The sequence below is a fragment of the Callithrix jacchus genome, chromosome X, assembly GCF_049354715.1.
Source record: "Callithrix jacchus isolate 240 chromosome X, calJac240_pri, whole genome shotgun sequence".
Classification (NCBI taxonomy): Eukaryota; Metazoa; Chordata; class Mammalia; order Primates; family Cebidae; genus Callithrix; species Callithrix jacchus.
In genome coordinates, this window is record NC_133524.1 from 129,728,835 (window position 1) to 129,747,083 (window position 18,249).

General features: G+C 40.3%; 1 long non-coding RNA gene across 1 annotated transcript; it reads right to left on the reverse strand.

Moving 5' to 3' along the window:
- Positions 1–7,134: 7,134 nt before the first annotated feature.
- LOC144581021 (uncharacterized) lies at positions 7,135–10,347 on the reverse strand. Its single transcript, XR_013531507.1, has 2 exons — positions 9,522–10,347; positions 7,135–8,336 (listed from the first exon to the last, which is right to left on the reverse strand). It is a non-coding gene; the product is annotated as an uncharacterized LOC144581021 (long non-coding RNA).
- Positions 10,348–18,249: the final 7,902 nt, after the last annotated feature.

Here is an 18,249-nt window from a genome sequence, read left to right on the forward strand (position 1 = left end):
TCATATAAAAGATTATAAATCTCCAACTGGAATTTTGTCCAAATCGACCATGGCGTAACATAAATCAGCGCCTAAACCCACCTAACTTTTTGTCTTTAAAAAAATTGTTGAAAATATGTTTTTACCCTAAAACAGGTATACTCATTTACATTTATGCTCAGTACTGTCAGTCCCAACCCCAAAATTTAAGAGCTCTGTCAAAATTAAAATAACAACCTTAGGATTAAGCTCAAATGTAGTTCTTTTCAAATTATTCAATACAGAAAACCATGAGGTATGCTTGAAATAAATTAGAAGCAATGGCTGTAACAGCCATTTCCCACGTCAATGCTTTTGAGCAGCTCATAGAAATAGATCCCTGCTTTGGTGGCCAAAGCAATTTAAGCAAATTAGAGATGCTTAAGCTTCTGTCAAATGACTGTATTAAAGTCAAATTTTATATATTTTAAAAGGCAATATTATAGATAGTAATTATAATTGCTTCTGACAAGTCAGTTGAGAAACCATCCTAGACCTCTAAAATATACAATACAGTGTTTAAATAGGATTGCCCGTTTAAGCACAATTGTACGTGAATCACTTAAACTAACAAAAGAACAGGAGACACTGTGAAACAGATGCAGTTTGGCAACCTGGTTCTCCTAAAACATTAGAAGGGCCCTGGCATATAATCAAAGTAACTAGGGCTGGACAAATTTTTGGCAAACAAGAGACATTACGGGAATAATATGGAAGAGCTCCTCCTTCACTATGAACAAAAATTATTTTAGGGTTCCTAACGTTAGCTTACTTTCCTTTTTCTTGTTAAACATATTCACCATTCAGTATGGTGATCATAACTCATGGAGAGATTTTCTCATATTTTCCTATATGAGAAACGTGATATAAAACTGTTTAGGTATAGAAATATCCAAGATTCTTCCAATGTAAGAAAAAATATCCCTGAGTGAAAATGACATGAAATTGGGGATACTCAACAAATATTGAGCCCTATGACACCCCTCTCTTCTGCTTTTTCTGCCACCCTCAGCTCGGCTGAATAACTCTTTATTCATCAGCTCTTTAAATGAAGTTTTGCCCAGGGCACTCTCTGCTCTTCTCACTGCCAAAGCTTCAATGGCCAAGACTTCTTGTACCCACATGTACAATGCAAACCTCTCATCTCTCTCCATCACCTCCATCATACTGCGTCACTTCCCACAACCCTCTACCTATCACCACCACCTGCTGTTTCTCCTCCATTATTTCACCTGTGCTTGCCAGAAATGTGGAAGTCATTCTCAAAAAAAGGAGGGATAAAGTGTGTGGGCTTTGGGAGTTAAGTTACTCTAGATGCTACCAGATTCTAATTAAATGAACTATCAGCAAGATTATATTGAGACAAGCTCTCACTCTGTCACCTAGGCTGGAGTGCAATGGCATGATCGCAGCTCACTGTAACCTCAAACTCCAGCTCAAGTGAGCCTCCCCCTTCAGCCTCCTGAGTAGATGGGAGGGACTACAGGTGCACACAACTATGCCTGATTAATTCCTGTATTTTTGGTAGAGATGGAGATCTCACCATTTTGCCCAGGCTGGTCTTGAACTCCTAGCTTCAAGTAATCCTCCCATCTCAGACTTCCAAATTGCTGGGATTACAAGCATGTGACCTCAATCATTTTAACCACGGTAAAGTTGATAAATGAAAAATAACTCACTGTTGTTTTAATTTGCATTGATAATTACTGAGGATGAACTTTTGAAAATGTATCACTTAGAAACTTTTCCTTCTGTCTTCATTTTTTTATTGGCCTAGGTTCTGGAGACAGAAGGATATGGACTTGGTTTCCGGCTTGCTAGATGTATAAACTTGGACAAATTACTTAGCCTTTCTGAACTTCAGTTTCTTCATCTTCAAGTGGAAATAATAATAGATTAATCTTACGGAATAGTACTATCTTTTTGGATTATGGAAATAATGAGACAATGTTTGTAAAGCATTTTTTATTATAGTGTCTGAAACATAAAAAGTGCTCAGTGAACTTTAGCTATTATTTGGTTCTTTATAGATTAAGAAGAATTACTGTTCAATATTCACATATGTCATTTCTTCATTAATTTCTCTCATCTACTCAAATGTCACCTCATTAGTGAGAACTTTCCTGATCATCCAACTTTCACACAGCAACCAATCCCAGCAGTATTTCCCTACCTTGCGAAACTGGGTTGTTGTGGCCCTTCCAAAGATATGTCCAAATCTTAACCCCCAGTAATCGTAAATGTGAACTTACTTGGAAATAGGCTCTTTGCAGATGGGATCAAGTTAAGATGAGGTCACACTAAGTAAGGGTAGGCCTTAAATCCAATGACACACACAGACACACAGGGAGACTGCTATGTGACAACAGAGGCAGAGACTGGAGTGATGGGTGTACAAGCCAGAGAATGCCAATGATTGCCAGTTACCACCAGAAGGGGGAAGAGGCAAGACCTCTAGCTCTTTCAGAGGGAACATTGCCCTACTGATATCTTGATTTCAGTCTTCTCACCTCCGGAGCTGAGAGAGAATACATTTCTGTTGTTCTAAGGCACCCAGTTTCTGGCACTTTGTTATGGCAGTCCTAGAAAACAAATACACTTGCCTAATCTTTCTACATAGCACTTATCATCTGACATGCTAAATATTCATTTTGTTTATTGTCTGTTTTCCTTCATTACAGTATAAGATTCCTGAGAGCAGGGGCTCCATTGATACTGATTCTCTAGCATTAAGGGGGTGCCTGAGGCTGAGTGCAGTGGCTCACACCTGTAATCCCAGCCCTTTGGGAGGCCAAGGTGGGTGGATCATCTGAGGTCAGGAGTTCGAAACCAGCCTGGCCAACATGACGAAGTCCATCTCTACTAAAAATTCAAAAATGAGCTGAGTGTGGTGGCATACACCTGTAGTCCCAGCTACTCGGGAGACTGAGGCAAGAGAATCGCTTGAACACCCTGGAGGCAGAGGTTGCAGGGAGCCGAGATCGCACTACTGTACTCCAGCCTGGGTGACAGAGACTCAAAGAAAAACAACAACAAAAAAAGAGGGTGTCTGGTATATAATAGATACTCAATAAACATCTCTCGAATGGATGAATGAATAAAGGATATTCACCATTCTGTGTCCTACATAAACACCATGATTTTTTAGTTTGTCTTTTGCATTTTAATTTTAAGATAGTTTTTGATGTGATAGTTTTTGATTGTTTAAATTGATATTTTTCTCAGGGGTTTCTGTCACCTATGTTATGTTTAAAACAGCTTTTCCCAGTCTCACGATCATGTATTTACCTTATTTTCTTCTTAATCTTTAATAGTCTTATTCTTTTTTAAAATGTTATAAAATTATAAATAAGAGAAAAGTAGAGGGAATAATAAAATGTGCAGTGTGCAGTTTCATTGTTTATATTCAACCCTCCATCCATCTGGAATTATTTTGATGTGTGGGATGTGGGAGAGCTCTAGCTGTTTGTTTTCAAAGATAGCTAACCAAATATCCCAGCAACTTTAATTGACTAATCCATCTTTTCCTTACCAATTTTGAATAGCCCCTTAATTATAATCTACATACTTACATATACTTCAATCCAAACAGAAATCTCAACAACAGACATCTATTTTTGCGTTAGCATCATTTTTTAAATGCTGCTTTATAGTAAGTTTTATTATATGTTAATACGAGTTCCTCTTTGTGATTCCTTTTTTCTCAGTATTTTCTTTTTCATTCTTTTTGAAGATTTTTTTTTAGAGTCAGGATCTTGCTATGTTGCCCAGGCTGGTCTTCTGAGTTCAAACAATCCACCCGCTTTGGCCTCCCAAAGGACCAGGATTACAGGCATGAGTGACCGTGCTCCTCCTCTCAGTATTTTCTTGACTATTCTTCCATGAATATTCTTACACATGAACTTTTAGAATTATGGTGGTTTGGAAACCATCCTTTTGAGATGTTGATTGAAATTGTATTAAATGTACCCATGTACTTGGTAGAATCCCTCCCATTGAGATGTTGATTGGAATTGTATTAAATATGCCCATGTATTTGTAGGAGAAATCTATCTCTGCCTTTCTCCCTCTGCCTCTGTCCTGATATGAATCCTCATCTCCCATCTGTAAAGTAGCCGCCTAACTGGCTTCCAGCACAGTGCTCTCCTAGCCAGACTCTACATTGTCATCAGAGAGGTCTTATTAAAATGGTAAATTTGGGGTTCACTGCTTGAAATTGTTAAGTGACTTCCCCTTCCATTCAGGACAAGGTTCCGTGATCTGGCCCTGGGCCACCTATCCTCTCACACACACCAGACATGAACTAAACGCTGTTCTTTGGAAGAGCTCCCATCTGATGTCTTCCTTCCCTTGCTTTTTGCAAAACGACTCTGCCTAAAGAAAAAAAAAAAACCTTCTTTGCCTGCCTTAAACGCCCCTCAGGCATCTCCCGGACACTGCCTCTGGGAAGTACTTCCTGATCCAGCCACACTCCGTCCCCGGTCTGGGTTCCTTGCCTTCCTTCAGCCCCCAAACTTCTAGCCTGGCATTGATCATATTGCTCCCTAGTTTGTTTATTTACCCAAACCTTGAGCAAGTCATTTCTTCCTGGGACTCAGTTTCCTCAGCTACTAAAAAAAGGATAAAGCTGGTCTCTGATCTGTAAGTAGGGAATCTTTCAGCTACAGTTTTATACCATAACTTCCCCTTTTTTGCTACATGTCTCTTGTTTCAAAACTAATATGACTGACAATTGCCAAAAAAGCAACTTCCAAGTCAACATATGTTTAGGTTCATTAATACCTGTGCCAGATTGACTCTTCTGTCTAGGGGAATTAATGCCCATATTGATCACCTTGGAAAGCCATGGGATATTAAACTACCATCCGAACCAAAGATAGAAATTATACCCGCCAGTGCTTCTACTGAACTTACTGTAATTATTTAAAAATGAATAAGTTATATATGCTGTATGTAGATATTGCTAATTTGGCCCATAATTAATGACTTAAATTAACCCATTCCCAAGTATTCTAGAAAATAACTTCAATGCAAAACGCTTGGAGAATTATTGGGTAAGTGTAACTTTGGCAAGTGTAGAATCAAGAATTTTTGAAGGTAGAAAAGGTCCTCAGATAGTCAAGGTCGGCCCTAACTTTAGATGAGGGAACTGACTGTAGCGGGCAGAGTGGCCTACCCTAAGGAACACAGCCCCTCCACACGTGCCTGTTAAAAGTGGAAACTGCAATAACTGTCTGCATACTAGCCACGTTAGGTAAAGCACCAGTGAACCACTAGAGACAATAAACTTGTATTATTAAAGTGGAGGTTTGGTGGTGTTAAGGATTACAACAAATAAGCTTTAATCCCCTCTTTTACTGAGCTACTTTATTAGAGGGAGGGAGACCCTTTTCTTTGCTGCCACATCAAACTTAACTATGATTAGGCACCAACAACGTAGTCAGCATTAGACAGCACAGGAAATACCTGTAGTTCTTTATGTTTGTATAATTGCCTCAAGCATTAGTCACTTTTAAAAAAATTACACATACATACTTAATACTGGATGACAGAATTTACTACCCTAAGTCTCTTTTCATTAAGATTTCACTTCATTACTAACAATTAAAATCCATCCCCCCAGCGGCCACCACCAGAGAGAACTTACTTAACCCATATATCCTTGAGGTAGACCAATGTTATCACTGTATTTCCCCTAATGAGGAAATTGAAGCCTTAGGCAACTAGCTCAAAACTAAAGTGCATTTCGGAGAGAGTTCCTCTTACTGATTAAAATGGACTGATGTTATGAGGAAAAATCAAAAGAGTTTCAAAATTAGAAAATTCCATGGCACCAGGAAATAAGAATGACACACACTGATACCATCTTTTAGTTTGGCAGCACCTTTTTGATGAGAACTAAATGTTCATGTTGGCAGACAGTAAAACCACCCGCAAGCCTCGTTTCTTCACTTGCCAAAGACATGATGTTAAAGATTAACATTAAAATATGAAACATAGAACTGGAAAGCGAGCCAGTCCCTGCTTAGAGTCCTTTTAATTTTATGAAGTTTAAAATAAACAACTTCCTTTGTTAACTCTGTTTGTCCTAGAAGCTGAGGTCGATAGCTATTTTCGAGCAGTGGTTCTGCAAGTATCATGTCTTGACCAGCAGCACTAGCCCCTAGGAACAAGTTAGAAGTGCAATTCCTGGCCAGGCGCAGTGGCTCATGCCTGTAATCTCAGCACTTTGGGAGGCCAAGGTGGGCAGATCACGAGGTCAAGAGATTGATACCATCCTGGCCAACATGTTGAAACCCCATTTCTACTAAAAGTACAAAAATTAGCTGGGTGTGGTAGTGCACCCCTGTAGTCCCAGCTACTTGGAAGGCTGAGACAGGAGAATCACTTGAACCCGGGAAGCAGAGGGTGCAGTGACCCAAGATCACACCACTACACTCCAGCCTGGCAATAGAGTAAGACTCCATCACACACACACACACACAAAAAGCAATTCCTTAGGCCCCATCTAGACCTACTGAATGAATCTCTGGAGACAGGCTTGGCTGGCTGTGTCTTAATATGTGCTAAAGTTTTAAGAACCACTAGAGGATCCAAATCACTTTTTTTAGGTGATCAGTCTCAAACCACTAATTAGCTGGGCATGAGAAATTTCTGCTTTACGTTAGTCACCCTACGGAGCCTTCAAACCCTAAATGTTAACAGTAGGCCCACATCCAGGTTTCCATCTGCTAGACTCCAAAGCAAGGCAGCAGCTATTCCTCTCAGTAGCCCTGCTACCACAACCTCTTCTAAGAGAACTCCAAAACAGAGTTTGATTGACAAGTCCATTCTTCTCTTCTGTTAGACCTCAAATGTGCCCAGTTCCTCAAAGGCAGGTGTCCCATTGGTTTACAACTCTTCATTCCCTTCCTAAGAATAAGCATGTGTACTAAAACAAAATTAGTACACATCATCCAAATATTGTCAGGGTAATAAAATTCCTAGGCATCTTGGTGCTTTATGTAGTTGCAAACTTGAAAAACAGCTATGTCCAAGTTTTCCTTTAGGATCCTCCCAAGAGATTTTGTACAAACTCCTCTAGCATTGCTAATTTTTTTTTCAAAAAAAGAGTCATTTTTTCAGATCTACAAATTTCATTTATTTTGAGGTTCATTCACATTCAGTAACAATCTGATCATTCACCAAAGTTCCAAAACACATACTTTATAAATTAGTTATCATAGTTTTTAGAAATCCAAATACTATTTCAAATTAGTTTTTAAAAGCAGCAGCTAGAGAAAGGATTTTACCATCTATCTTACTGTGGTGCTGATGAGGAATGTCGCCAACAAAGGTCCTGCGGTTTACAGATGGATACCGTGCAATTTTTCTCCTATGATACTAATCAAAATTGCATCGTGATCCACCCGACAACAGCAAAACAGATCATTTTACAATGCCTAAATATCAGAACTTACAGCTTTTAAAAGTTAAAATAAGAAGATGATAAAATCCTCCTTTCTTCCACAGGCCGGGACAAGTGCAATACTTTATATAGAACACAAGTAATGCAACAAATCCCCACCCAGGGATGAATGAGCACGAGTGCTGGAGATGCGCATGAAGGTGTGTTCACACAGACGTAGGAAGTAACACATTATCACAATCAGTTTTGCATGGATTTGCACAGCCATATATACATGTATACGCTGAAATGCAAACCTGCAAAACTAATTGTAAGTAGCAATGTCTTTGAATATTCTCTCCGCCAACAAGAGATTTGTTATCCAAGAGTACTAGAAGTGCCCACACTACAGTAGAGTCATGCCAAAACTACCTGCACTATGAGCACTTTGGTACTACTAGGACCCAATCTTATCCACTGTATACAACCGTACACTGCACCGTCCCCACCATCTGTCCCCAACAAACAAGAAAAAAGCAAAAAACAAACCTTTGAAACATGTCCTATTCAAATTACTACTCAAAGCATACTTTTAAAATGCTGTATATGAGGCAGCCTGTGCCAGAAGGGGCATTTAGGGCAGTAGATTCTAAGCTGCTTCACTAACTGCACTAGATGCACCTTAACACAAGAGACACATTATAAGAAGCAGCTCAAAAGCACCAACCACTTAATTATGCACAAACTACAGTTCTCAGTAGCCATTGATTAAATCACCATGGTAATGTAAGAAGTGCTTGCATTGCAGTAGATCTCAAAAAGCTACCTGCACTGTAAGCACTTTTACATGGCCAAGGCCTATTCCTGTAGCAAAATTTTAAGTCTTCCAGGAGCTCTTCTTTTCTGTGCTCACAGATCCGTGCAGACTCACCTAGTTAAAACAACAAAACACACATACACATATTAGAAACTAAACAAGTCAACTACTAGTTAACATTCCTGAAACAGGCTTTCCTTCGGCTTACAGAGTCTAAGTTAGGTTTTGTAGTTTCAACCAAATCCTGAGAAATATTAATAATCTCAATTATTTACACAGAATTGAACATGAATAACACTGGCAACTGCAAAAAGTCCAATTCTTATGTATAAGCGGATTTTGAACTCCCCCTCTCCATCTAAGAAAACTTGATATCTGCATCTCAGTAATATGCAGGCCCATTCTATCCACCCTGATTTTATAAGAGGAGGACCTAGAGAAAGGAGCCTGTAAAACGCAGGGTGAGTATTCCAGTCTTCAGCTCATGCAGAGCTTTTGGGCTCCATAAGGAAAGAGACTCTATTAGATTAAATGAATAGTCCCAGCCTCCCCCCCTCCATTAATAGAAAATGAGAGAAATTTTAGAGCTGGTTTAAGAAACACAGCCTTACACTCTTCACATAATGTGCAGATGGCTGAGAGATGTCACATTTTGATCCATTTCAAAGGGCTCTACTTCTGTTTAAACGTTTACGGACCCATTTTCTCCACTAAACCAAAGTAGGCAGATTAGCTCTTCCTTCCTTTATGTCACCATCTTCCATAAGAAAACCTTCTCCCATTTCCAAGTGCTTTTTTACCTAAGAACATAACAGAGAGGAAGTGAGTCTCTATGTGGAAAAGGCTCACAGGGTCCCCTACTTCTTCCATGATGGAGTAACTTTTGTTTAAAAGAAAACCAAAAACGTTTGGGACAGAATTTGTAATACGCTAAACGAGTGAGGGAATTTTAAATGCTGAACTTTCATCACGATACCCCATGCCACTAAACGTAACATTTTTCTTCTTAAATTGGGTTTCTATGCCTGTAAAGATTTCTTTTCCATTAAAAATACTCCAAACTTGACTGAAAATGCATAGTATTTGTCAACCCAACCTGGCCAAATTGAGCCCCGCTGCTATCAGAAAGGGCGCCCTTGTAGTTACTACCGTTTGCTAATTAACCGTTCATCTGGTATACCTCGGGCGCGCTGGGCAGTCACTCTTCAAACCCCTTAAATTGCCAAGAAAGAAAGAAGTCCTTCCCTGTACGCCTTTGTGGCTCCCTTTTGCCTCTTCCCGCATCTCTCACACCCTTACCTAATGCTCCCGTTGAAGTCCGGGAGCGGCCCGCGCGTCCAGGGTGTGCTCCAGCTGCTCACACCACGCGCTCCCGTCCTCGTGCTGCCGCAGCCGCCACCGAAATTAAAGAGAAAGAAACAAAGCATCATGGGAAACGGAGTTCTCCATTCAAAGCACCAAAAACGCGCCAAGCCCACGCCTCCCTCCCCCTCCATTCCCGGGTTGGTGGGAGAGAAGCCAAGGGGGAGGGGAGTCTCTTTTTCCCTCCACGTGCACCCCCACATTTCACACCCCCAACACCAAAGTTTTCCAGGAACCTAAAGGTCACAGGTGGAGGAGAAAAGGGGAGTCGTTTCCCGAGCGCAGCCCGCTACCCCTCAACTGCACTCTGGTAGTTTGATTTTCTCAAGTTCCGCCCGCTCCGTTCCCTCCTACCCAGCCAGTCAACTCTCCCCGATCACAGCTGCCCCAACGAAGGGTTCCCCTTCTAGCCCGGCCACCCGCTTGGGCAACCACGCGCGGGACCCGGCTCCAACCAAGCCTCTCGCAGGTGGAGAGCTCGGCGATCTCGCACCGGCCAGCCCTCTCCGAGCGTCTCCTCCCCACGTACACTCCGGGTCCGAGCGCGCAGCCCGAGCGCTCTGGAGCCGAGTGCGAGCGCTGTCTCCCGTGGAGCTCGAGGAGGAAGAGAAGTGAGAAAAAGCGTTCACTAAGTGGATCGGGCCGCGAGCGCACATCTCACCCCAAAGCGCCCCCGTCCAGAGCAACGTGGGACCACGAGCCTCCCTGCCACCACTTGAGGAGCGCTCCGTCCCCTTGGCCGTCTGTCGGCAGCTATATCCCTGGGAAAAGCCCGCCCCTCTGCCTTTAATAGCCCAGGGAAAAAAGCCCGCCCCCGCCCACCCGGCCCGCACAGGAATTAGGAAACGGAACCCCCACCCCGCCAAAGCTAAAACTCCACCGAGCCCCAGTTACCCACTGGCGGAGCGCAGTCTGCATTTTCCCCTCTCTCTTCCCCCAAAGCTGGAGTCCTTAATTAAAGGCGCGCCTGGGACACCCGCCCAGGCGGAAGCCTTGGCCGCACCCGGTGCTGGTGCCACCGGCGTTCGGACCAGGATGGCGTACTCACTACCACCTTGTCTCCTCTCGCTCCTGAGGCGCTCTCCCCAGCCCCCCACCGGAGACAGAGGACGAGGCCCACGGAGCCGTGGGACAGGCGTGTCCCCCACCCGGCGCGCGCATGCGCGCCACATCGCCGCTAGATTGAAAGTGTTCCTAAGGCCCGAGGAGGGAAGGAATACACTGCTTATTCGCTCTAGGCACATGTGAAAGTTTTAACCCCTAGCACCTTGTGCTACTGTTGGGAGGCTTTCGCCCTTGCCAGGAGCCCTCCTCACCCACTAAATCAGGATTTCTTGGCAGGTATCGTTAACGGTAGCAGCCACCGAATACACGCGCAAGTGTACGGAAGATACGGTGCAACTATCTTGCGTTCTCCTCTCCTTCCACCGCTAATGAGAAGCAATTGAGGGCGGCTGCTTAAAGGCCAAAGCCCGACACCACTCTGTAGAATAAAATGATGTCTTAGTTAAAGACGCACAATCAAAATGGAATTAAGCATACCACACTTTGAACACCGGGCAAAATGAGAGGCAACCAGGCTATCTATATACCTTCTCCGCCTCCCTGGCGGACACAGGCGCAGGATGGGATTTGGGGAGCGTGGGGGGGGGGGGTGGCCGGGGGTGTGCAGGGGACGAGGTTACAAATCAGAGAGCAGTAAGCACGCTGGGTCTGAGGGAGGCCCTGGAAAGCAAGCGGGGGTAAGGAAGGAGGGAGGGGGTGCAAAATGAAGCCGGACCCCTCCCTCTCCACTATTGTTACCAGGGTGATTGTGGCCGCTCAAAGCCCAGAAGACAAGGGCGCCATGTGATTCTCAACCTGGTGCACAGTGGTAGCTCAGGCCAACAGATTACAAAAGGCTGGCCTCTCCCGCCCCTGGCCCGCGATGAAGTCCAACCTGAACGGCCAGCGCCCCTCAGGAGTCAGCAGTAGATGCAACGAAACCCACAATCATTTTTCCAAACGCGGGTCACTCGCACAGGTGGGCTTTCTCCCCTTTTTCCTACAACAGACCTTGCAGTCTAACCGGGCGCGTCTGCGTGATACTTTCTGGAAACTACGCAGCCCGAAGTTTACTACCCAACCAGATCCCTCCTGTGAGACTGCACCGACTGCAAGGCAACTTTCGACCTTTAATGGTAACGACTAGCAGTGGAGAGAAGAGGAGGGAGAGGGAAGAGAACTGAGACCCGACTTTAAGAAACATTATATTAAAGCAAGATAAGAACAGTACCTTTGAGCTGGAGCAAAACCTGGAGTAAAAAAAGGGTTTTTGCGAAAGTGGCGCGAAGATAATATCATGTGATCCGACCCCAGGGCGTCTCCTTCCCCTTTTGCCAAACTCCCCTCCCCTAGAAAAAAGGGGGGTTGGGGGAGTTACATCCGCTCCTTCACAAACTATTAGCATAATTAATTGTGTCCTACAGCTGCAGCCAGAGCTCCTGGGTCAATGAGTAAACATATCTTCATCCTCTTCAATATCAGAACAAAAAAACCCATTACCCTGATTTTGGAAAATGTTCCCAAATAAATCTCATTACCCTCAAAAGTCTTTATTTTGCATTCGGACTCTGTGTCTTGGTTGGAGAGACAGAAGAGGGTTGGAAAAGATGAAATCATCCTTTAAAAATGGAGCAAGTAGAAGTAACTCCCCAAAAGTGACATAGTTAAGTAAAGATTTTCAAATGGAAATGCCGTTTTGAGGGACTTCACTAGCTTAAAATTTTCCAAAAGTTTTAGCAGTTCATTAAATAAGACATCCTCCCAGTCTTCCTATTCGCGCCCCCCCATCTCCCACCCCTCCTCCCAGCACTCCTTCCCTTTAAAGCTAGAACAATACCCGGAATAAGGTGTTTTGAGATTGCTTTACCAGGATATTTTCTTGTTCTTAATTTTTTAAAGGTTTTGCAACATATAGAATGTCTGAATAAAGTTCCCAACTGGCGAAAATAATTTATTCTGTCTCAGTACCTTTAGCACAAGGTAAAATGAAGTACAAGATATAGGTTATGAGAAACTAGGACATTTTGATACACCAAATGATTTATTTTCGTCTTTTTCTTTTGGAAAAAATTTAATTATCAGCCAAAATATCTAGAGAATCAAAAAAAAAAAAAAAAAAAGGTAAAGAACAAAGCGTTTCACACACACACCCCCCAAAAAGTCAGAATAACTAACAGCTCAAAGAAAAGCACGTGATCTCTTCATGCTTTAAAACTTGTGGTCATGCTGAGGCTAAAAGCAAAGAGCTTGTGACCCCTCAACCCCGTCCCCTCCCCCAGACCACAGCCCAGGGCTTAAGGCTCCAGGCTCCCACCGGGCTCCTGCTCGCTCCCAGTATTGTGAGACAAACAATACTTAGGCATTCTGCAAAATAAAGGAGCCACAACTCCTATCACCCAGTCACATCATTTATGACCAAACAGACTGGCCAGTGTGCATGTATACACGTATAGTCTATATGATATAGAATACGCGCCTACACGAAAGCCCAGATGTTCTGTAAGAATGTGTAAGAAAGGTATGGAAACTGGCCAAAGGGAGGGAGAACTTGTTATCCTTCCTGAGCCTGAGGATTCCCATCACAACTTTAAATTCTTGACACTATTTTAAGTTTATGATGGATTCAAAGAAAAACAGATGGAAGCCCAGCAAAATATTCTCTACAAAATAGATCCACTTTGAGCTTTCCTCTGCCTTGAAAAGGGGAGAAGGGATTCTTCTGTATTGACCTCTAGATTCAATTATGCCATGTAAAGCAACAATCTCAAGTAGTTTGGATTTGAGCACTTTTAAGAATACTGGTAATTGACGTTTTACTCAGTTGAGAAATCATGTTACTTGATTTAGAAATAATATTAAGTGGCTGCATTAAACCTAATGATTGGTATCTTAGAACAAAAAGGTCCCCATGGAAACCAGAAAGTAATTTAAGAGTATTATGTTCCTCACATAACTAGAATAGAGCTTTTGTTCTATGTGTATTTACTACTCTACATTTTTGAACTACACTTGCAGTTAAGGTCTGTTACACTCTGGTTTTGCCCACTGAAATACATGTTTTGCTACATTTGTGTGGTTCTGTGTACATGTGTTCATGTGCACGCCCATGAGGCCTAAAACAAAGCCAGCAGATCAGAACACTCACTAAACGAAACGGGGGCAGGGATCCCAAACGAAATTTTTCAAATGCTGTTTTGCTATTTCGTCCTACAGCAGGAACTGTGGTTTCATTAGAAGTCTACCAAAACTGGTCTTTACTAACTTTATTTTTTAAACGAAGAATCCCTTTATTTGCAAACATTTCATAGTTTTTGGATGACTCAATCTTCTTTTGGATGGCAATCACATTAACACAAATCAGCCTGAAAAAAATGAAATTTGAATTTTTGGTTACCAGGCCTTAATTTGTTTATGAAAATTTATGTCAGCAGAACAAAGAAAAAATTAGAGTCAATAATGAACTTTTGAATGTTATTTCTTTTCCAAAGCATATGCCAGCATAAATCATGTAAATAAAATAAATACATCTTCAACTAAATAGCGTCAATGTGAGTTAAATATCAGTTTCAAAAGATTTGCCACTTGATAAGCAGAAAATTTCACTAACTGAACATGCGCAGTTAATATAACTTGGTTTAAAAAACGTAGAAAGTAAAAATATATTTATCCCAATCTCAAAGGTTTTATGAAGACCAAATGGCACCAAGAAGTGGATCAACTTTTCTGATATACAAATATGTTTAAAATACACATTTTACTAAATTTTACTTATAAATAAACTTTACTTTTACAAACTGGTCTTTGCTAGCTTTGATTTTTTTAAAATGTCTATTTACAAACATTTCTTGTCTCTAGTAATGATTTAATCTTATTTTAAATCGTAAGGGTAATTAAATTACAATACAATTAAAGTACATCTAGCATAATTCAGCTGAAATATGTTGGTACTAGAACTTATAGCATGGAGCTAATTTTGCTATTATGTGATGCGTTAAAATTACCCTATTTTGTGGGTCTTTGCTCCTCTCAGTAGTATGTTAAAACAATTTCCTCTCACTGGCAGCCGTATTTTTTACAGGTTGACTATTTTACATCAAAATATGTGTGCAAATATTGAAAAGATACAAGAATAACCTGCTTGCCATCAGTAGATAAATTGTTTCTCCATTAATTCTCCCACCTTGAGAATAGACTCAGTAGACATTAAAGTGATTCACTATTAAGATTAAATGGTGTTAAAGGTATTTTTACACTCTGTTTGAAACACTTTGATTTTCCTGTTTATGTGACCTTAGAAGTGGAACTTCTGGTATTACAAACCATAAAATTGCTAGCAGACTGTAATTCTATAATCAAAGAAAAAGCTATAAACCAGAAATGCTTTACACACATCACTTTTTTCAATCACTTTTCTGAATAAGTTTGTCCATCTTTGCACCATTATAAATTTTCTAAGTGGAAAATATGTCATGGTATGGAACACAATAAAAGATAAAGTTTTACATTCAAAACACAGTCTCTAAAACCTGATCACCATAATAACATTGTCTTCCAAAGGAAGTAACTCATGGTGTTAAAAATTATCTCATTATTTAATAATCTTACACCAGTAAGTCTGTTATTGGAAATGTCATGATTAAGAAGCAAAAACTCTAGGTGACAAATACCCATTTAAATTAGGAAACTTTACGTTATTTAATATTCTGTCTGCTATAACTGAAATGAAGCATGACAATCTTCTACTGCCTATGTGCACAGAGGACACAATGGTATTTTTTGGAGCTTCTCTTTTTTTCTCCTCAAAGATAACGTTTATCCTCAGTTTGAGTACTCTGCTAAGCTTAGAGCTTCTCTTTAACTGGCTCCTGACTTGTGATTGCTGGAGGAAGTAGAACTATTGTCTGGCCTTTTTTATGCTGAAGAGGAAGGCGCAGTGAAAAGTGTTGAATTATCCAGATGCCTGAAAGGACTGCAATGAAAGCTCGCAACAAAAAGAAGTAGAGGACATCTACTTTTAAAATGAAAGGAAGATTTTATTTTGTCAAAACAAATATAATCTAACTTATTTTTGAAATTTCTGAAAGGATGTCTAAGTCAACAGGAAGACTAATGATTTAAAAATCAAAGATGGAAAGATGCAGTTTTATTATTTAAACTCATATAATTTATGACCCTACTTGGTGCTCTGTGCATATTTTTATTCTTTTAGAAAAGAGTGAGCTGTCCATCTCATCCCTCACTTTTGTAAGCCCTAATGAATTTTACTACTTGAAACTTTACTCCCTGAATTTAAAAAATGATTAACATCTCTAAGACAAACGGTTCTTTTAGAGCTTTCAGTGATCCATTTCTATAGCTGCTACTTACTAAAGCATCTTTAAGAATTACAATGGTTTCTGTGCTAGTAGATAAAAGCGAGACGAAAATGTGCAAGTTATGATGAAGTATAGATTGCATATTTGTGAAAATGTTTAGATAGCAAATTGATAAACTTGCTGAACTAAACATTATTCTAGGGTGTGTTTTAAGTATTCAAGAACTTAACGCTAAAGAAGCAAACATGATATGTTGGTATGTATTTCAAAAAAATGCTGTATTACAGCATGTTAAACTTTTATGTTTTTTATAATTAATTAACCAGACCAAAGTTCAGTGTTCCCTTGGAGGATATCAAGGCTAATAAACAAAGCCATTTTAAATATAGAGTCTGCTTCTTGATTTCGGAGAAACGGCATGATAAATAATCTTAGTGACTATCTAGGGTTAAATTATGTTTTTAGAATGTAATACTGGACTAATCTGTAAATGCTTCATAGTTATTTCATTTACAGTTTTGCTTTGAAGACCATTTAAACAAAAGCATGGAAACCACTAGATCTTGATGAACAGTGATATGTAACTTACTTAGAGTAAGAAACACACCTTGCAAATACTAATAGCCTTCACACCCAATAATACTACTTTGGGCTTTCTTCAATTTGATCTGAAATAAAACTAGTTTTCTTCCTTTGTGTGATTGAATCAAGTTTTTTCTGCAATGTTTTCATGTTTTTTCCAGCTGTCAGAAATATAATCATTCTTCTGACATATTATTTATCAGTGTTATCTGAATATTATCTTTTATTACTTACTAGATATCTTCAACCCAAATCATTTTTTAAAATTAAATGTGTCTGAAGATAATCAGCAAACTAGAAATTGAATAGACCCCATCAGTTTGGTTAATCACCTAACAAAAGCAAGAACCAATTTTTATTTGCTGTGTTAATTAGAGTCCTTGTTTTCCCACTCAACTAATTACCCCTCTTCAGTAAGCTTCAAAAGGATTTTCTTTAAATAGTAGTCTATAACATCTTTAAAATCTGCTGGGTGGGGAAGTCCTACATTTAGTCAATTTTTACTTTTGTGTCAGAAATTTAAATATAAAAGTTGAGAGGATTCATTTTATATTTTGGTTCCTAAACAAAGTGTCCTATTTATCCTTGTTTTGGTGTAGAGTCTCTTGGTTTTCTGCAATTTCAACAATTTCATTTACAATTCAAACCCACCATTCTTAAACTAATCTCTATACTTGATTAATCCCTGCGTGCACACTGTATGTTTCTTAAACTCCAGTAACAGTGTTACCAAGTTTACATAAAAGTCTTGATATTTAAGACCTAAAGCTCTTAAATTAATGTTGCTGGCTTTTAACACTGCCACGTTTGGAGCTTCGGATCTAGCCTTAGACAGTTTAGCACAATTTGCAAAAAGAATCCCAAATTTCAACTTATCTTTCATTTTACCCGACTCCTGGTCAAGTGCTTAGGTTCTTTCAATGCTAAGTTTGTGGCAAAATACTGTACATAACAGCATCAAATCTGGAAATACTTAGCAGAGTATCTTTTAAAGGACAGTTTGAACCAATATGTTAGGTTTGGCAAGGTCCTCAGTGGGCATCTAACCTAATCGCTTCATTTTACAGATGAGGAAACTGAAGCCCCAAAAATAACTTGCCTAAAATGCCTCCACTCATTGTCACAGAACCAGGATAAAGAAAGTCACAATTATGGTCAATTTCAAAAGAAATTTTAAATAGTCCTTGACTTATTTTCAAGCTCGATTTTCCTGTAGGACTGTTATGAAGATTAAATGAGATCATGTGTGAAATCTACAGATCACACAATGATCACAATACTTCGCACTTCAGAATGCTCAATAAATGTTCTTTCCTGCTTTTCTCTTTCCTGCTGATACCATATGCATATTTCTTACATTCCTTGCCAAGATCCTGACTTCTCACTGCCAAGGTTTGGGGCACCAGCAGTGCAAGCAAGGCACAGAGGGAGAGTTTCAGGAGAAAATTTAACCATGTCGTCTTTCTCACTATTTAACTACAATCTGATTGTACCAGCTGAAAAGACACATAAACAACCATCTTCCTCCTCAAGTGTTCTGAGAAACCTAGCTGTGATACAGGGGAATGTTGCTTGATTTCTCGCCCTTCACATCCCCAGTCCAGATTGGAATCCCAGATCACAGTACCAAATAATGAACATTTGATCATCAAAATGTCACTTGATGTTTACACTCATAACCTGCAAGCCGACAATTTCCTCACATGTCAAGTGCTTCTTAGATT